Consider the following 21,453-nt stretch of genomic DNA (forward strand, 5'->3'; position numbering starts at 1 on the left):
GGACGGAGGGGGGAGGGGCGACTTTTATCATGAAAGCGCGAGGTCAGCGGGGTTGAACGTGAGTGTGATGCAGCAGCGTGTGTGTCTCAAAGGGGTGCATTAACATGTCCTGTTCCAGAGTGTGTGTGTGTGTGTGTGTGTGTGTGTGTGTGTGTGTGTGTGCAGGCATCCCTCGGAGCTTTGCTGCTATCCTCTGGATGTCTGTCGGTGCAGCTGCGCCGCCGCTGCTGTTAGCCAGGCATGGAACACGCGTCAGGAAGGAAGAGAGGCAAATGTGTGTGTGTGTGTTGTGTGTGTGTGTGTGTGTGGTGTGTGTGAGTGGTGGGGGGGGGGGGGGTGTTTAAAAAGCCCCCTCCAGAACCCAGATCACAAAAAAGGCTGGGAAAAAAAGAACGAATGCTCCGTCACTCTCTTTTTGAACTTCTTTTTTTCCAACGCTCAAAACCGCGCTCGTTTTTGTCGGGGGGTGAAAATTCCATCAGTCCCGCCTGACTCGATATGCGGCCGAGGCGTTTTCCTGCCGGCCTGCTCCCTCTTGTGTCGGAACACCATTCACACCTCTCATCCCCCTGAAGATATTTTCATAATTCGCACACGAGCAATTCTCCCTCATTCTCCTCACCCTTGTCATTTATTCCTTTATTCCAAGCCTCGATTCCCTCATTTTTTCCACCCTGTTGGCTCATTCCCACAATCATCGTCTGGCAATTTAAATATGTACCTTTCCTTTTTTTTTTCCTGAGCGTAGTAGCGGCAGAAATGGAGGGAACGATAGGGGGAAAGAGAGAAGGGAAGGGAAGAGGAATCACACGACTCCACGATAAACGGGAGACAAAGTCTGGGGGAGAAGGATAGGAAGAGGGTAAACACGGATACGGTTGCCAGGTTTGAATCCCCCGTCCACCGTTTCCTTTGCTTCAGGTAATCAAACCTATCTGGTGGTGGGTTAACGGACAGAAGGATTGGCCAATCACAACACGGCAGTGACATCATCATCCCAAATAGAGTCGTTTTTAAACTGTTACCATAAACAAAGATGAAAAACCAAAAAGTAAATATGAAATATATAATGTGAAATAAGCTCCGCCTCCCGCTGATTCTCAAAACATGAAATATTGCCCTTCTTTCCTTTGAGGAAGTCTTTGGTTGTAATGGTCTTAAATCATTTAATGCACCAAAAATATGGTGAAAATGGCTCGTCCTGATGGCGGAAAGGGCAGGATTAAGCTTCCCGGTTGCTACTAGCAGAAGTCACTGCACCAGCAGGGGGCAGCAGAGGGCATCAGGCCTGTTTCCACGGCGGGAGGAAGTGACAACGCGTCATCCATCTTTATCTTGGGCCGATAATCATGACTGCAGCATCTATGGTGCAGATCTGTCACAGCCACCGAACGCTGATGTTTGTTTCTGTGTCAACAATGTCAGACAGAATAATAGAGAGGCGATGAGCCGGCGAGATTACAGGCTAGTCGAACGAGGGAAAAATTAGTTGGAAAATTTAGAGCGCCTCGAGTTGATAAGACGGAAGTGAATTATGGGAAAAAATGACTGTGGGAGATGCAGCGATGCAGAAGGGGGAGAAAGAGGGAGATGAGAGGGAGGGTGCGGCGATGGCTGCTCCGTCTGAACACAGCGGGAAAGTCATCTGCCGGGGTCCTTCATTAGGCAGCCCAGACACGGCTGACTGAAGAGCTGCCTGTTTGAACAGCTAAACCAAAATGCAAACGCACGAGCCGCGCAAACTTAGCGGCGCCCGGCGCTTTCATGTCCAAGCGAGCCGCCGCGCACGCTCTCCCAAAACAAAATATTTGTCCTTTGTAACACGTGCACGCGCATGTGCACACACACTCAGGTAAAAGTAGAACAGAAGCAACCGCTCGTTCCTGTCTGCACACACACACACACACACACACACAACACACACACACACACACACACACACACACACTTTACACCTAAAGAACGATTTTTTTTTATCAAACGCTACGAAAACGACGTGTTCCTCATCCCGCCGTTGCCGTATTTGCCGCATCCAAGAGGGACATGTGATCTGAGGCCTGGGGCAGGAAACTTTCCCCTCCACCAGGGGAAAACAGTCTTCTTCTGTGGTGACGGAGGACTGTAAACCACAGGATGCTTTAACTCCATATCAACCCCTGCAATTACACAGATGTTGTGGAGGCTGCCTCACTTGTTCCTTCTCCTCATCTGGTGTCTTTCATTGACAGAGCAGAAAGAAATAAAAAAAATAGGCGTAAGGAGAGATTCATGTTGTTTCCAGAGCTTCACTGATGGAGATTTTTTCTCAAAAATTTAGAGTAATGAATCAACTAGCATGCGCACAGACGTGCTTTTGCATGATAATATGATGATCGGCTTCTAGTGTCGAGAAGAGACACGCGAGACCAAAACTCCAATCAAGCTAACGTGCGTTTTGGGGAGAGTGGGCGGGAAGTGGGGAAGGAAACACCGTGCAGGGAAGGCCCAAACTGGAACTGGACCCGGAATGCTGCTGTTGTGCCGCGCCGCAACATTTCATCTAACAATCGAATCAGTGATTCCTGAAGCCGATTTAAGAACACTGAAAACATCAACTTCAGGCTTGTTTACGTATCCCAATCCCTCAGATGCGGGTGGCGACGCGTCTGCGGTTTGCCGTTTCTCCGCTCCGATGGATGTATCTAATGAGCGATCCCACCCTTCCAGCTCCCCCAGTATCAAACGTCTCCTTCCTCGCCAGTCGTTTACCCGCAGACTGATCTCTGTGAAGTCGATGCGACTGCTTGTTCCTGCGCTTTGGCTTCAAACGCCGACAAGCCTTTCGGGGGCTGCACACGGATCTGCTCCTCTACCTCTTCCTCTCCTCCTCTTCCTCCCATTCTCTCCCTTTATGTTCCCCTTTTCAAGTCTTCCCAGGCGTCTCGGAGTCTTTGTCTTCTCTCCTCTTTCTTTCAAGTCGAGGCAGGTGGGAGCAAACAGCCTGGCAGTTTTCCCTCTTCTTTTTTTTCCCTCTTCACTTTCTTGTTTTCCGTGTGTGGCTGCTCTCTCTGTATTTTCCTGTCGTGCCGCTTCTACTTTTCTCCAAATTGAGTTGAGAGAAAGCCTTGATCAACCATTTTGAAGGAGTGAAGTCGTCTTTGGTGCGTTTCTTTCTTCTTTTTTTTTTAGTACCAGCAAACACGGAGCCTTGTAGATTTGGCCGACTGCAGATATCCTCCACAAAGACCGAGATTACGACTGAGACCCTTTATTAGGCCACAAATGCAGACTGGCATCCGCACCAAGGCTCCAGAACTCATCCAACAACCCAATTCAGCAAAAGTTTTCAAGGCAATTTGATGGATGTGTGGCGCTGCTTTAAGTGTCATTTCCTACCTCACACTGCCTTCAAAAACCAAAAAACTGGAGGTGGCTCATCAACAAATCCTGTAATTTTAGGAAATGTCTCATTCTGGCAGCGCTTCATGGATTTATATTTGAGTTTTCAGAAAATACGGCGATGCCTTGTTGAAGAGATTAATCTGTTCCAAGAAAGATTTTATAATCTGAAGTCTTTTTTTCATTCCATATGAGATAATGGAAATGGAAATAATCCAGAAAATAGAACACAAAGATGAAATCAAATCATTTAAATCATAGATTAGCTCAAAACACAGAAGTCGCACAAAACTCAGCTTCTAAACTCAACATGAGATAATCTGACTGGTCTCGTTACTGGCCACTGTGGCGCCGTAATGGTTTATCATGGTTGATGATCAGGTCCTACGATCATTCTAACCTCCTCCAAGAATTAATGAAATAGCTTAAAAAAGACTTAAAGGTTAAGCTACACATTCTAACGTATATTTTTATTGTTTAATTGGCTGAATTAACTGGCTGAATTAAACATTTAACTGACATTTAAACTGCTAAAACATTTACACTGGCTGATGGGAGACATAAACACCTTCAGTTACTTTTCCAGTCTTTATAATCAGGCCTGTTCTGAGCTGCGGAGGCCTGTTTTTTCCTCTGAAACCGGCTGCTGAAATACAAAACAAATCATCCACCGATGCCATTAATATCTTTAACGGCTGTCTGTTTTACTGTGAGCTTTGATTTTTGGTCTCAGTGAGACTTTCTACATATAAACAGAGCATTGCTAACGACCGGTAGCCGCTGTAATGGAGCGACATTGCGGGTTTTGTCAGGCTAACAGCACACGCTCATTTGCATGAAGTCCAATATGTGCCTCTCGCCTGTGCTGGGTGTTAAAATAGCAGAAACTACAAAGCAAAGCACATCTCAAGGTGAAGAAAGCAGCACCGTGTGATAGCGGCGCTCATACTGCATTTGATAATGTAATAAAATAAAAAAATAAACATACGTCTGAACAGTCAGAGAGCTAAATCAGCCCTATAGGAGAAAAGTGCTCAGCTAATTTATGAGAAAAAATCCTATTAGGATGTGACTAGTGGCGTAAAGCCATAGCAGAAATAAACCAAAGAAAATAGATCAATCTAAAATGAAATGCCATGTGAAGAGGGCGAGAGGATTTTTTTTCCACTCGCTGCTTCCTTTTCATTTCTCACCTTCAGAAATCATCCCAATTACAGCGCTAATTTTAGCCTCCCGTCGGTGTGTGTTTTTACCTTGCCAGTAGATCGAGAAAGAGGCTTAATTCAGCAGGCAGTGGTTGAACTTACTAACCTCTTTAGACATCACACGGCTCACTACTCAGAGCTGTGTGTGTGTGTGTGTGTGTGTGTGTGTGTGTGTGAGAGAAACACATGGAAATGCAGCAGTACGCTCTCCTCATAATGCTGTGAGAGAAAAATGACAGCTTGCATAAAAAAAAATCCCTACATTTTTATGCAAGCGGAATGTGCACCAGTCCTTAGTGTATTTCTTTCTTTCTTTCTTTCTTTTTTTAGTGTACACAACTGCCAAAACGTCATTTCAGTAACACAACGATCATCAAAGCTGACATCATCTATCCTAAAGACCATCTAGTGATATTCATAAAGAGCATAGCAGATAACAGCCTTGTCATGTTAGCTGCTCCCGAAATCCAGACGTCTAGCCTTTCATCTACACCACTGTGTTTACGTGTGTGTGTGTGTGTGGTGTGTGTGTGTGTGTGTGTGAGAGAGAGAGAGAGCAATAGTGTAGGCTCCTGTTGTTGGGCTTATCACTGAGATCAGAGCGATGTCAACAGAAGTGTGCGCTGGCAGGTGAAGACACACACGCATACTTATGCACACACATATACAACAGCAGATCACAACCTGACTGATCCAAATGTGCACACACACACACACACACACACACACACACACACACACACACCTGTTTTGCTCCTGGCGTGATGCTGGCGTCCCAGAGGTAATTAGACCAAGGCTGTTGTTGGCTGTGCTACAACGGCTCAAATAACTGGTCTGACTCTACTACACCTGTCTGAAGGGAACTATTCAAGTGTGTGTGTGTGTGTGTGTGTGTGTGAAGGAAAAAGTGAGAGTCAGGCATGTGCTTGTCTCTGCGGGCCACCCAAATTGAAATACATTTCAAGAGAGAAACATTAATAAAAACCTTGATCGATATTTCACAAACCACAGTTGATGTTCTCACTAACAGGCTCTGGGCCCACGGCTAAAAGGGTGCTCAGGTTTAGGCTCTTTTTTAAGTTTGATGATGTGACATTTAATTTAAAAAAAGTGTCCGCCGTGGTCCTCTGTGGTGAAGTAATAATCGATACCGCGCTGATCAATTTATTTTTTCCGCGTTTGCCACAGAGGCGCCGACGCGCCGTTGTGAAGAGCCCTCTCCAACGTGGAAGTGATTGTTTTGGGAGACCCAGCGGCAGGGGTCAGCGATAGCCAACACACCTGAACAGACAAAGAAATGGGAAAACTCATCCTTATGAACAGGAAAAACATGAGAAGAAGAAGAAGAAGGGGAAAAAAGCATCAACAAGAAGCAGTTTGATTTCCCAGGAGCTCTCTGAGTGCAGCAGAGGAACGTTAATACAAGGAAAACATCTGCAGGTTAGCTTTTGGTGTGTGTTCCTTCTGGTTATGAGGGCATTGTGTATACTCAGTTGTGCATGTGTGTGTGTGTGTGTGTGTGTGTGTGGATCTCAGTATTTCCATAAGAGATCAGGGGCAGACTCCACCGTGTCCAATCAATAGCTTGTTACTGTAGCCTAATATCTTCCACTGAGAGGGATGACACGCCAAACAAGCTGGATGGACGCGGGAACACAAACTCCCATCGCTCTCACACACACACACGCAAATACACACCCATACACTCACACACACACGCATAGTGTAGGTAAAATAAAAAACAAGCTTTGGAAAACATACACAAGTGTGTAAAGCATGAAACGCTCCTGCACTTATGAAACATGCTAATTTCCAAGGTCTCCAGTAAACAAATAGCTCTACGGGGGAGGCCTAAACACAGCCAACCACAGGGAGAGATCGGTAATAAAAAGAAGAGCTGTGATGAGATGAAAGAGGAAAAGCAGGACGAGAGGGATCATTAATGTATTTTGAGAGACGCAGGAAATGAAAATTTAGATTCTAGTCTTCGTCTGCTCAAAAGGGGCTTAAAAAGAAACCATAATCTGTTTCTCCAACTGGATCCATCATTTTGTTTCTATGGCACACAGGAGTCGAGCTCTGCCAGCCGTTTCTTCAGGCGTTTGCTGTTGAAGATGCATTCAGACGCTGACAGAAAGGCCTTCATCTCCTCGATAGGACTAAAGAGACCACACGGCCCGATTGCACGCCATCGCTTTAACCGCTGGCTGGTTGGAGGAAGACAGCGGAGCTGACGGAGGCAGCAGACTTTGAGAGGTGCGGACAGAAGTGTCATATTTGTGAGGGAAGTTAAAAGTGTGTATTCGAGTTGGCGATGGCGGGCGCTCTGACTGGACCGTTCAGTTTAGATCTGTGCTGTAAACAAGGACAACCTGCGTCAGCAGCGGCTGTCAAACCCTCGCGGCAGGACGACGACTCCGAGCGGGAAAGGCACATTTACCGGCGCCTCAGCTAGCTTCAGCTTCAGCTAGCTTCAGCAGCAATCAAAGCAGAGCATCTCCTCTGAAACCGGCTGGTAATGATTCTCTCCTGCGCTGACCGTGGACCGCGAACCTGTCGTCGTTTGCGTCCCGTCACCTCTGACCTCCCGCCAGCAGATGGCGACGGCAGGCGGCTGTGAACGGCGAATCTGCGCGAGCGCAGACACACTCGCGCAAACCCACTTCAAACGCACGCCCAGTTCTATTTCCACCTCCACTTCTCCCCACACACGACAGCGGCAAAGCGTTCTTTTGTTCCAGCTTTTGTTTTGCCGTTTCTGCTTTCTCCCCGGCTGAGGGTCTGAAAGTGATTACCAACGCAGTCCACTTCATTAGCATGAGAACAAAAGCAGCGTGGGGAATGCATTATCACTTCACAGAGAAAAGACAGAGAGCTGTCTGCCTGTTTGTTTACGCGGGAGCGTTCGGACATTTTCTGCAGACGCCGCCGCCGTCTCGCGAGGGCGGCGTTTCTGTGGCGAGAAGCGGGGCAGAGCCAGCAGGGGCAGGAGGAAGAAAACAACCGGCAGATAAAGACGAGACAGGCATAGCGAGGAGTATAATGCTGCGAAACACGTTATGCACGTTATGCAAAAACAAGAGCGCCTAGCAGTCGGCGCACGTAAGCATATTCAGATGCACAATAGCTATTGTTGCTTTCTCTCCAGCATCTCGTTTATTACAATGATTCTGCAGCAATGCAGGTACTCCATTCACTTCAGTGCTACTAGCTTCTTTAGCGACATATTGCACCACAGATAGAGCAACGAATAGAGTGGGAATATCAGCTACAGTATTAAAACGAGATCAATATAGCAACATGAAAGGCTTTTTATGTTCCTCACAGCGCGTCGACCGTACCTGCGAAGGTTTGATTTGTGGTAGAACGTCAGTGTCGTCCAGGGCAACGACAGGGCAGCTACAGGTCAAAGCACTTATTTCCTTAGATGTTAATTCTGATTACATCCTTCAACTTATAGCACCGTTGTAGGACTGAATAAAGCTAAGTAGCAAAAGTGGTAAATATAAACAAAATTGGGCCTTTTGGAACAAGGGCTTTTGCTGTACATATATGGAGCTAACAGGCTCCCGAGAGCATTTCAACAAGATGTTCCCAGTGAGACAAAGCAGAGAGAATAACATTCGTATGGAAGAGGTGGCCTCCAGGCTGCCAGCAGGCCTGCTGGCGTTTAGAATTCCGTCTCTTGTGAGTGTACAATAGGCTTTGTGGATGCCCAACAACATCACCGTGGCGCTACGGACCAGGTCAGCTTCCAACTGCAGCGGCGTGATAAAGCTACCGCGGCGTGTCCTTGTCACAGGCATTCTTATCATGTTGTGTGACTGTCACTGAGCTTTTGACAAACGGAACCGCGCTCCCTCTCCCTCGCTCTTCCCCCCCTAATGCAGGGAAATGAGCTGGGCAACATCAGGAATGCAGGGAAGCGCACCTTTATATTGATGAATCGGATTGTGTGTGTGTGTGTGTGACTTGTGTATTTGATGTCAGATGATTACATTCTCAGCAGTAGGAGATTAACTTTAATAAGAAAGTAAGCAGATGGGGTTGGCGGTGCATTCAAATGATGACGGATACATGGAGAATGATGCTCTTCCTGCGAGGTCGGACCAAAGCTCGATACCCTTTCGTCCCAAAAGCCCGCACTCGGACTTGAGAAAGTCCGACTGATACGTTGGGATGTTTCTCCTCATTTCTCATTTTTTTTCCTTCTCAAACTGAAATATTCCTGGCTTTGCCTGTGGCCCTTCTGTGGCCATGCAGGCGCCCCGGGGGAGACCCTGTACCCCAGCTTGAGAACCATTATCATGAGCCTTGTAAACTTCCGTTTTAGACCTTAATCCTCCTCCTTCATCCATCCCGCTCTCTTTCCTTCCTTCCCCAACCTGCAGTGAGGCGTGCAGCCACAGAGGAGGGAGACACAGAGCAAATAAGAACGCAGAGAAAGCTATTTGAAGCTGGTTGACCCTGGGGTCTGTTGGATGGCTGGCTTCCTGGTTAAGGGGGATTGGTGGGAAATGGAGGCAGCTTCTGTCGGCCAATCGCAACGCGCAGAGTGGAAATCAATGAGGTTCCACGGAAAATGTCAGCCAGGACTGACCTTTTGGAGATTACAGCCTCCTGAGTCAGGGAGGAGAGGAGGGGGGAGGACAGGAAATAAGAGGGGATGAGGTCGAGGAGGAAAGAAGAGATCAGAGTGAAAAAGAAAATGGAAAGAAAAGGAGGAAATATTAGAAATTGACAAGTCAGGCGGTGGAAAAAAGCTGAAAGAAAAAAAGCAGGTTTTTTTTATAATTTCCCTTGAAAAAGGCAGCAGTGTTTCACCACATTAAAAGTGTTCTCTCACGACCTCTGTGAGCATTTTCCTGACCCGCCAAACATTTCAGTGTTGCGATGATAAAGAAAACTATTATGATGATAACCGCTGCGATCTGAAGTGTTATCCGTACTATAAAAAGTGATGCATGCGCGCCGTTAGCGGAGGGATTCAGGGCTCCGCTTGTATGTCTCTGGCAATAACTCTGTATTTAGATGCCAAGCTGCAATATTTCTTTCCATAACTGAGGTCTGCCAAGGACTTCTGAGTGGAAATCATTTCAGTGGCAAGAACGAGGGAGCGAGGAGGAAGACTAAGACGGGGTGACCTTTACTGTCTCCTGCCCCGCTGCATCGCTGTCTTACACCCGCTTCAGAGAGAGAAAACACACGCTGGGAAGATTTCCTTCCTTTGAGTCGCTGGGTTTATTTCCCAAGATCTTCAAAACACTCTACTGCTTACATCATTTCCATCCTTCCTGCCTGTAATAAGTCCTTCCTTTGACTCCCCCAAGTTGGTTTTTATTGCTCCCTCGTCCTTTTCTCTGATCTATTCATCTATCCATCCATCCATCCATCATCCATCCATCCATCCATCCATCCATCCATCCATCATCCATCCATCCACCCATCCACCCACCCACCCACCCATCCATCCATCCATCCATCCATCCATCCATCCATCCATCCACCACCCACCCATCCATCCATCCATCCATCCATCCATCCAAAATGCCGCCAATAAGATGTGCCTGTGTTTGTTGTCCATAACATACGCCTGCCCATACCATAACCCCTCTGCCACCACGGGCCGCCAGATCCACAACGTTGACATCAGCAAGCCGCTCATCCACACCACGCCATACACGCCAACAACGCCGTCTGCCATCTGCCCTCCACGCTGAAAAGCGGGATTCATCCGTGATAAGAACACCTCTCCAAAGTGCCAGACGCTGTCGAAAGTGAGCGTTTGCCCACTGACAGATGAGCGCCGGTTTCTGCTGCCGCCTTCGCTGAATCTCTGAGTTCAGCTCATGAAAGATGGGGGCAAAAAAGTGCGTAAATGTACCATATATACTGTCCGTGAATGGGCTCAATGACACATATAGAGTTGTTGTCAACTAAATCAAATCAGAAATGAGAACAAAAGGGAAAAAAAACATTGTAAACGTCTGTCTATTCACACGACAGTCTTTGTTTTCGATGCTACATCAACGTCTCTAAAGCCACGGCCTTGTATTTATGCACAAGACAAGACTTTGCGTGATCTGTGCAAATGATGCCCACCGGGATGAAAACAATATGGACCTGATGTCAGCCACATCTGAATCAAGCTTGAAATGACTAATTATGTGAAGAGACTGTGGTATAACATAATAATGAGCACAACAAACCTAAAAACAGGGAGTAAACACTTGACGCCGGCCCTTAGCAGAGGGCTAATGAGTGGCTCCTCAGTGATGCCTCCTCTTGTTTCATTGTTTGAATCATATTGCCAGTAAACACGTAGACATGACCTCCCATGCATCTCCACACACCTGAAAATCTAACCAGCAAAATAAAACAGAGGGACACAAGCGGTTCCTTCGTTAAACAGAACATCACCTGAGGTTCTGCACCTGCCTGCTACTGATTGTGTCCCAAACATGAAGGAGAAGGTGGGAGGTCACTGGTGCCACAGTGACCTCGACATAAATCCACGCATCCACTTTGTCACCTCCTTCCCTCAGTTGACCTTCTATCACCCTCTCTCCTTGCTCCATCTGAGCCAGGCTGTTTTAATTGAGGGTGGGGGTGGGGGTGGGGGTGGGGGTGGGGGACTGTGGGTGAAGGACACGTGCTCCTCTAGGCCTGGCTGCCCTTTGATGGGGAAGGATCGGGGGCGGGTGGAAGAGAACAGCAGCAGGTCCCCCCCCTCTCTCTCATCCTCTCTCTCTCACTTTCTGGATTGTCCCATCTCAAACCATGTTGTCATTGCAAACACACACCACCAACGCAAACATGCACACACACACACACACACACACACACACAACACACACACACACACCCACGCGTGCGTGCACACAGGCATTTCTCTTTGAACTGAGTGCTGCAGTGCGTTCAAAGCAAAGACTGAGACAAAAATATGAGAAGGATACTTCAAGGTGAATTTGATTTCCACATCATTTTCGCACGCATGCAAGAACAAACAAGATACATGTGTGTAACCTGCCCCGCGTGCACTTAATGTATATGGATGTACACGTATATGTTTGTGTATAAGAATGTTTACATATGACAAAGGACCTTAAACCTCTGAAACTCCAACTTCTGTTTATATCTGTATGTAGTGTGTGTATGTATGTGGGTGTGTGTGTGTATGTGTGTGTGTGTGTGTGCTTGTACCTTCACAGTGAGGACATTTTTTCTGGTCCTCACAAACTCAAAAGTTTGCTTAAGGGTTAAGACTTGGTTTTCGGGTTAATGCTAAAATTGGGTTTGTGTCAGGCTTAGGGTTAGGCCCGTTTGTTGTGATGGTTCGGGTAAGGGCCTTGGGAATGCATTAAGCCAAGAAGGGTCCTCACAAAGATAGAATTAAAATGTGCGAGAGGGTTGTATTCCATCCAATTAAAGCAATCAAGTCAAGTTCACACAAACCGCCCACTGTGCTGCATATTGATGAGACTGGGAGTCCAATATGGAGATCTGGGCCAAACCACTCTGACCCACACATCCACTTCTTCCACCAACGCCGACCAAAATCAAGGCATAAACACTCGGTGCCACTTGTCCCCACTCGCTCGGATACACACAAACACATGCTCTAAACCACCAGCTTGACAGTATGACAAATATCACCACCCAAATGGAAAAAAATGAAGAAATGAAGAATAAAAAAAGAGAAAAGAACGATAAAATCCCCCAAAGCCCCCAAGGCGAAAGGGAAACGAGACGCGGAAAAAACGAGAGGAAAAAGACAAGATGACAAATCATAACATCTGTAACTCAATTCAGAGGGCCAACCAGAGACGTGCGTTCTCTCTCTGCCTCTCTCTTCAGATATTTCATCCTGGATATTTGGTACCCCCCCCACCAACCGACGAGCTATTAAGCGGCTGCCATACTGGGAGCTGGTGGATTAGCCAAAATGCTAATGCTGAGCTAACACAGCAAAGAATAATATCACAGAAAAACACCTTTTTATTTTTTGAATTTACTCAAACATGGACAAATATTTACTCTGTTTTGATGGCACAGAGAGTACTTATGTCTCGGCGTTCTAAGGATTCCCTCTCTTTTAAGTTCCCCGTCTTTTGTCTTCAAATGCCTTCTTGCACATTGTTTGAATAATTACAAGCCTGTAAAATAAATCAATGGGCCAGCTGTTCTGCTGGAGGGAGAGCTAGACTGTACAGACAGAGTTCCACGCAGGAGAGAAGCGTGAACGCAAATCAGCAGTGACTCCACAGCCCCAAAAGTTCAAACCATTCTTTTAAGGCGGGGTGCATTTTTTAAATAAAATGCAGGCCCTAGGAGGTATACACCATGAAATAATTAAAATGTACTGCAGACTACGGTGAAATAGCAATTAGATTGTAATGAGGATCAATTAAAATGACCCAAATTTTTTTTTAAAAAACCATTTTGAATAGTTCCAGCTTATAATGAATCCATCCCTTCATTTTCTGTTTAACCTCCTAATCAGGGGGTCACATGGGTCGCTGGAGCCCACAGCAGCATTCATGGGGGAAGAGGCAGGAATACACCCGACCCAGGTCACCAGTCTATCACAGGACACACACTCGCTCACACCCTCGCTACCTGAGATTCCAATCAACTCTCCCCCAGAACCATTTGTGAAAGTGCTCATGGAAAAATGATAGAGAGGACTCTTTGGAAGTCACAGGTTGCTGAACAGCAACGACACAGACAACAACACAAACACACACACACACACAGAGTAAGAGAGAAAGAGGGGGCGAGAGAGGATGAGAGAGAGGGAGGGAGGATTTGTTTAATCACGTAGCCAACACTGACAGATGGTTGTACGCTTCCAAAAGAGCAACGCAACTGAGAAAATGGGCTATCACTGACCCTCGCAGTGTGTGTCTCTGCGTACACGCTCATGCATGTATGAAAGTGTAACAAGCACAAATCTCACAGAATCATTTATTCAGCCTGACATTAATCCACTGCCAGCCCTCCTGATTGTAATCACACTGGCAGGACTGAAAACAGTGGAAGAGGGCTGAACAACAGGCATCAGTCAGGGCAGAAAACCCCTCCACACCCCAGTGAATTCTTCCTTTCTGGCCCAAATCCTCCTCCACCGCCTCCCTCCTTCTTCTCCTATTCGCCTTTTGACTATCACTTCATCTGTCCAGACGCCGAAACCTTTTAGCCTCTTCCCACACTATTTTTTTTCCGTTCTTCCAGCCCCTCGTCTACCCATTAATGGCGGAGCACTCGGGTGTTTAACGCAGGCTGCTTGGCTGAGAGACCCACTCGCACGAGCTGGCGTACATTCAAATGCATACAGTAATAAAGGAAACATTATACATAGCATGCAGACAATGCTGCGAGAGAAAAAAAGCTTTGGAACATATGCAATTAGCAAACCATTGGAACGGTCATTACATGAGAGGAGAGATCACTTACACACACAACTGGCACGCAAACGCGGAGCGTTTCAGCACATGACACCCTGGCGCCCATCCAGACTCTTGTTGCTTGTGTCTATAAAGCCCCAAGCGCCATATCAAATGTAATAACAGTGGCCGGCATGAGGGAGAAGATTACAGCAGCAATCACGGACTCAAAGGCCGGTCTTCCTTCTTTTGTTATCCTGTCGCCACCCGGTTCGTCCATCCTATCACGGATCAAATGGGTCCAGCCTGTATCAATTAAGAAAGTCGTAGCAGCGGAGGGCTAAATGGAGATGGTACGTCCCCAGCCCACTGAGAGAGAACTTCCCATTAACAGCGACACACAACAAAGTCGGGGCCAGAATACAAACTAAACTACAACAGAGGGAGCTCGGATCCCCTAATCGAGGTTAAAGTGCAATGCTGCTGTGATCATTTCAAGCTTTGACCTGAGAATGCGCCCGTAACCCTACAAGATATCTGCTAAAACATCTAAAAGCGCCCCACATCCCAGGGCTAATCCTTTTGAAACAATTCCTGAATCTACATCCTGGATATAAAAGGAACTTTTCTCTAGAAAGAAGCGGTCACACGGAGACCAATCAGCCAGTGACTGTGATGGCAGCGCGAGGCCACTGGCGCAAAATTGGCTACATTGAGTAGAGAGAGATGGCAAAATTGGGGTCAAAACTATATGCTGCACAGGCCAAGGTGAGGAAACGTGGAGAGGGGAGGACTGAACTACACGAAGGGGAAAAAAACACACATTTTCTGAAAATTAAAGGTCAGGGTCAAGCCTCTTGTGTCTCTGTAGCTTTATCAAGTCTGAAATAACATGAGGCGGACAAAATGTGCATGAGGTGCCAGTGTAAAAATGTCAGATTGGATTATGGTAAATAATCAGCGGCAGGAAGTAGCTGGAGAAGGACTCATGACGTCGGGAACAATTTTGTGCCTGCAGAACATTTACAGGTTACCGTCCTCCCTCTGTCATCAGAGAGAGACGAAGAGAAGCGTTTTAACGCTTCAGACCGTTGATTATGCGTAAAAAATGGGTAGAAGGAGCAGTGTGGGGAGATACAAATCCATCCATCATCCATCTGTCCATCCATCCATCCATCCATCCATCCATCCATCCATCCATCCATGAATCCATCTGTCCATCCATCCATCCATCCATCCATCCATCCATCCATCCATCCATCATCCATCCATCCACCCACCCATCATCCATCCATCCATCCATCCATCCATCCACCCACCCACCCACCCATCCATCCATCCACCCATCACCCATTCATCCATGAACCCATCCATCCATCCATCCATGAATCCATCCATCCATCCATCCATCCATCCATCCATCCATCCATCCATCCATCCATCCATCCATCCATCCATCCATCACCCATCCATCCATCCATCCATGAATCCATCCATCCATCCATGAATCCATGAATCCATCCATCCACCCACCCATCATCCATCCATCCATCCATCCATGAACACATCCATCCATCTATCCACCCATCCATCCATCCATCCATCCATCCATCCATCCATCCATCCATCCATCCATCCATCCATCCGTCCATCCATCCATCCATCCATCCATCCCTTGTCAGAACCTAATTTATAAATATTCAAGGACTCACTAGAAGCAATCCCAAACTACTATCTGCAATCTGAACAACTCCTCGTGCGCGCGCTTGTGTGTCTGTGTGTTTTTGAAAAGCACACTTGCTGGTGTGTTCGCCCGGGAGCGCAGTGTGCAGCCAGATAAACCTTCTGGAAGATAATAAGAGGGAAAAACTTTATCTTAATCTTTAAAAGACACATCATGAAGTTTGAATCCAGCTGTGAAATGGGTTGTGTGTGTGTACGTGTGTGTACGTGTGTGTGTATCTAAAGCACAGGTACGTTTTGTGAGTCGATTTTTAATTGTAATGCTGCCAAGACTGAGTGGATCATGCATAATAAACCTCCCAAGGAGTACCCCCCCCACACACACACACACACACACACACACACGGAACCAGTGTCACTATAGCAACTAGCTACACGAGATGTTGCGCCCCCGAACCATAAAAGGCCTCTGTAATTTTAGCCTCCGGGTAGCCAGGGGGCGCTGTGGGGACAACAAAACATTTCCTCCCTGGCTTCCCTGGGCCATTACTCCCATCTCAGCTTTGCCCACAATGAGGACACACACACACAGGACAAGAAAACACACCCTGCACTGCATGTGCCTGCAGTGGGGGCCGAAGCTGGGAAAAGAGGGCAGTGGGTGGATGTTGAAGAGAGATCAGGCAGGAGGGAGGGAAAACGATGTGGACTTTTGCTTGTTCATTTATTCCACAGCCTGTCACAGTCTCACAGTGTTGTCCGTTTTTATCAGCCGCACATAAAAGTTACCAAAGGAAAAAAAAAAAAAACTCGGAATAAAAGAACTGCCCACTGCAGAAAAGCTGCCTTAACTTGAAATATTTGTCTGCATTATTACTAACAAGAAGAGAAAGTCTTTCACACGGGAAAAAGAATTGCTTTGACAAAAGAACATTTCCATGTCTGACATTCTAATGAATATAAAATAGATGTTTCAAATCTTCACTGCAGATTGGCTCAATAACATCTGAAGCCATTTTAACCGTTAATTTAAATATTAATATGGTCCAAGAAAGTCAGCATTTATAACAGTGCCAGAGGGGCCTATCAGACTTCATGAGCACAGATCTATTTATTGCTCTGTGTTATATCAAACTCTAAAGAACTGAGCGAGCCACAGAGCAGTGCAGTTGCCATCGTCGCCGTATTTTAAGAGCTGCACTGGTGCGACACCTCGAAGAGAGAAGCTGAACTGGTGAAACGCGCGCGATGTCGTGTTCCTGTTTTTACTTCCACGGTGCGGCGTTCATACAGCCGCCGCGTGCTGTCACAACAATGTGCTGTGCGGTGGCACGAAGAGCACACTCTGGGAGGTGTTGATGTGGATGTTCTTGTGTTGTGTACACACACACACACACACACACAGCTACATGGCTTTCTATTTACATCATCCATTTTTTACATTATGCTTAAGGAAATCCTGCCTGTCAGATAAATCTATATCAGTGTGATGCGCGCGTGTGTGTGTGTGTGTGTGTCCTCTTCTGTCCTGAACCTGAACTAAGCTTTGATAAAACACACCAGTCAGGAACACTAATGGGCAAAACGACAAGACAGGAGGCATTTTTCTCCTTCTACGGTCAGTCCTCCTTCCATCACCTCCTCCTCCACCTCCTCCTCCTCCTCCTCCATCTTTCCCTCTAGTGGAGAGGCGCCAGTGCAGCTAGCCTGCTGTTTTCTTAACCAAGTTCACTCTTCTCCATTTCCCCCTATTCAGTCATCACACCATGTCACACTCACTGTTGGGGGTGTGTGTGCATGTCGACTCAGGGGGGTGAACACACAGAGGTTACTTTATTATTTGCCATTTGCTGCTGTCACATTTTAAAAAAACAAAACAAAAACACAGCCTCATCCATCACGGAGAATCCACCCTTCCGCCTTCGCACCACTACTGCTCTTCCACCACTACTGTTACCACTTTAGTTGAACAACCCCCACCAGTGAGGATTGCTCTGCAAAGGTGGACGTCGCACTCTCGCACAAACTACGGCTGTGCAAGAGAAATCGCAACAGGAGAAGAAGAAGAACTAGAAGATGTTCATCTTTTCCTCTGGGACGACGATGAAGATGATGAAGACGAAGATGCCGTTTTTGTCACACACACGACTGAACCTGGGCAGTTGAACCCCCTCCTGAAGAGCAGCCAGAGGACCGTGCCCATGGACCTGACCCAAATCTGGAGGGAAGAACCCAGTCAGGCATGGGTAGACCATCCAAAACAACAAAAACAGACCCTCCAAGCCCTCAGGCCCTTGTTGGCGCCACTGTTTTCAGATTAGCTGAATTTAGAAGGAATTGTTGCCTTCGTCGCTGCTGTGACCACGACATTGAGGAGTGTCTTTTTGGATTTAAGGACCTGTTTTCAGCTGTGGCCACACAAGAGTTCTGTGGGTCAGGGTTCATGTTGATGGCAGAAGGGTGGAAAGACCTTGGGCTATTTTAACTGCAGACGCATTCTGCTGCCTCGGCGTCCGTGTTGTTTTCAAATATTAAACTGTGCAAAAACATGCTCTTGGACAAAAAAAAAAGTACTTCTCGTGTACGTAAAACTGTGTCGGTGCTAAATGATTCATGAGGTGCAAATGAAAACAGGCTAGCTTACAAGAGGGGGGAAAAATAGCCCTGTCTGCATTTTAAATGAAGGCAGAGTCTTCCAACTTCTGTGTCATGATATCTGACTCTGGTGAAATGGCCAGGGGTGAAAACACAGACTGCGTGCGGTAGCGACGCAGCGAGGTGTGAGCACTGGTGCGACACGCAGTGCAAGCGCGAAGCCAAAACGCTAGACCGTCGTGCAAATTCGGGACGAGCGATGCACAAAGCCGTAATAAATTAGCCACTTTATTCCGGAAGCAGAAGCGGTCTGCAGAACAGCGTCTGATTTATGCTCTTGTCGTGTGAGAACGGCGACAGATTAGCTGTCCTATTCTCAGAGCAGCTATGCGTTCAGCGCAGCGGCAGGGAGCCGCTGTGGCTCTCAGCGCTGCTGTCTGTGCTAAGAATAGTCTGCGGGGTCCAGAGAACATCTCGCCTCTGAATCTCCCAGCCTGTCTCCCGTTCCCACCTACCCTCCTTTCCTCTCACGGGCCTCTCTGTCAGCCACTTCAAAGCATGCAAACACAGAACTTTAATGAAAAATGCACTCGCCGCGACTGATCATGCATATTTGTCGGTGTGATCCGAACGATTTCTCATAATCCTATTTGCATCTGCAGCATGTAACCCTTTGCATATTTCAAAAACCAATATAGGATAAGAGACGCATTTCCCTTCCCATGAGGCCCTACCTCCCTCTTTCCATCACCCTTGTTTTTTAGATTTCTGACTCCCCCCCCCACCTTCCTTCTCTGCTCTCCTTCACAGTGTGTGCGCTAATGTGGAGGCTGCCGGATGACATTACTTGGCGCTGTCAGCCGGCCCGTCTGCTCGCCTCGGGACGCTAAAATAAAATACACAGAATGAGCGCGCGCCGTATCGACAGCCCGGGTGACGTGCACGTGCGAGGGGCGGCTTGCAGAGGGGACAGGATGTGAATCAACGCGTGGGGCAGACGCATGTGAGAAGAGACTCGGGTGGTGTGAGTGTGGCTGTGATGAGAAGGAGCGATGTGAGAGGGGAGAGGGAGGCAGGCCTCCCCAGCTGGGCCCTGTCAATCATTCATGACCCGACGCTGGGGAGGGCAAGACGCGCTGAAGTGACAGGGAGAGACAAGGACGGGGGAAATGGTGTTTCTGGATTTTTAGACTCATGGAAAATAAGTCAAAGAGGGACAAATGAGAACAGAGAGAGGTACACATTTTTATCTGTGTGTGTGTGTGTGTGTGCACATGTGACATCCTGCTGTCAGAAACCCATAGCCTGAATTCAATGTCCCTAACCCCGAACAAGCGACAAAAAGATAACCATGTTTCACTTCATCGCTTCACCCCCCCCATCTTCACCAGTCTACCCCAGCATCCTCTCTGTCTTTCCACGTGGCTGGCCATCCTCTCCACTGTCCCAGAGGATGAGGGGCTGCGAGGCAGTTTGGCAGCCTGTCAACTGAGCACTAGAGAGCAGGGAACATGCACAGTTGCTGGAAAGAAAGCCCTCACTCCCCAGCTCACCGTGGCACTGGGAGAACTGGCCCGGACAGATGAAGATGGAGAGCACTTAAAGAGAGGGGGAAAGCAGAGCTCTTACTCCTAAATGTTACGCTAGATGGCCCAAATAACAAAATAACCTTTGTTTAAGAAATGGTTTTGACTCTCTGGGCACTTTCAACATGCAGGTGCTGCATGTTGGAAATGAGCCTGTCCCGATAATTGGGACTGTCAGGTAATTTGTGCGTCTTCACACCTCCAACTGTGGGAAGTAGCTTTGCTGACATGCAGCTTCATGTCTTGAGTAATTACATCCACTGTTTTTTTTTTAAACTGTCAGAAACATTACTGTGCTAAAAGTGCAAGGTCATACAGAGGTCACAGGGATTTGCTGCACATGGGATCATGTACTTTCCCTGGGGGGCTGTCCAAAAAAGTCAGCATCAAGGAACCGACATGACTTTCACCTTTCTAAGAACTGCACCCGTCAGGAGGAAATTAACATCATTGTCAAAAACGAATCACTCTTTTTTCTGCCTCTTCTCTGTGTGACATTTCTTTTTTGGCCAGTAACAAAAGTACACCTTCACACACACAAGAACTATGAGGTTCACTTCATCCATTTCCGCAGTGACCCAACTGCAGAGCTGCTAATTTCACTCGTTAGAGTTTCACCACTGAGTGGTTCATCTTCTCGTTAGAGGATCTTTGCAGTGGCTGCTGACAGCACTGTTGGGTGGAACCAGAACAGGCTGAGCAAGATCAGAACCGATCTAAAGAGCCTGAGAATACAGTTCAAACTCTTTAGAATTGTTAGAATCAGACTGTAACTAGCACAAAAGTTTAAAATAATACCCTGAAAAAAGGGAGGTGGTGGATCAGGAGATGAGGTTTTTGATCTCCGTAGATGACAAACAATAAAGCTGAAGGTTGAAGTCTCACCTATTCAGTGGAAATTCATTTAATACTAAGGTGAAAAAATCTTGACATACCGACAGACACCAAATCACTGCATAGAAATGGGATGGATAGCAGAAACAATGCTATCGACTAGCTTGTGTCCCCAACTTACGTCCTCAATTTTTAATTCAGACTGATATGGAAGAGAGAAAAAGAAAAGCAAAACAGTATCTGCAAAACATTACATTTAAAAAAAGCCGCAGGACACTATGACTTGAATTTGTGATAAGCGCTTTTTCCCTTTGGTCTGCCTTCAAAAATGCCGCCACATCACACAGCAGACTCATCCCAAAACAACATGACACTCTGCCGACCCGTGCTCCCTCCCTCCTGACAGAGAGAAAGAGGGAGGAAAAAAAAGATGACAGCAGCTTTAGATCTGACATCAAACACTGGCGAGAGAGTGGAAAAAAAGAGAAGGTGGTGGGGGGGGGCGGTTACATCTCTGCTGTGACAGCTTGCTGAAGGAGCCTGGCAAATGCAGTGTAATTTCTCTGTCCTTTCCTCTTTTTTTCCCTCCCTCCCTTCTATCTATCCATCTCACCCTCTCTGTGTGTTTCTCCCGCTCATCAAAACCCGGCGCTGATTAGGATCTCGGCACAGCCACGTGTTTTGGATGGGATATGAAAACACGCAGAGGACCCAAGGGGTAAAATGCAGGGATTAAAGTGGCGAGGGAAGCGGGGCGATAGCGGCGCCGCTTCAGACAGAAGGGCC

The 21,453-nt window shown here is 47.1% G+C and overlaps 1 protein-coding gene across 2 annotated transcripts in view; it reads right to left on the reverse strand.

Annotated features, from left to right (window-relative positions):
- The window catches only part of arid1b (AT rich interactive domain 1B (SWI1-like)), a 124,550-nt gene that overhangs the window by 59,809 nt on the left and 43,288 nt on the right, over positions 1 to 21,453 (reverse strand). The window lies entirely within an intron of this gene.

The sequence above is a fragment of the Takifugu flavidus genome, chromosome 16 (genome assembly GCF_003711565.1).
Source record: "Takifugu flavidus isolate HTHZ2018 chromosome 16, ASM371156v2, whole genome shotgun sequence".
In the NCBI taxonomy this organism is placed as follows: domain Eukaryota; kingdom Metazoa; phylum Chordata; class Actinopteri; order Tetraodontiformes; family Tetraodontidae; genus Takifugu; species Takifugu flavidus.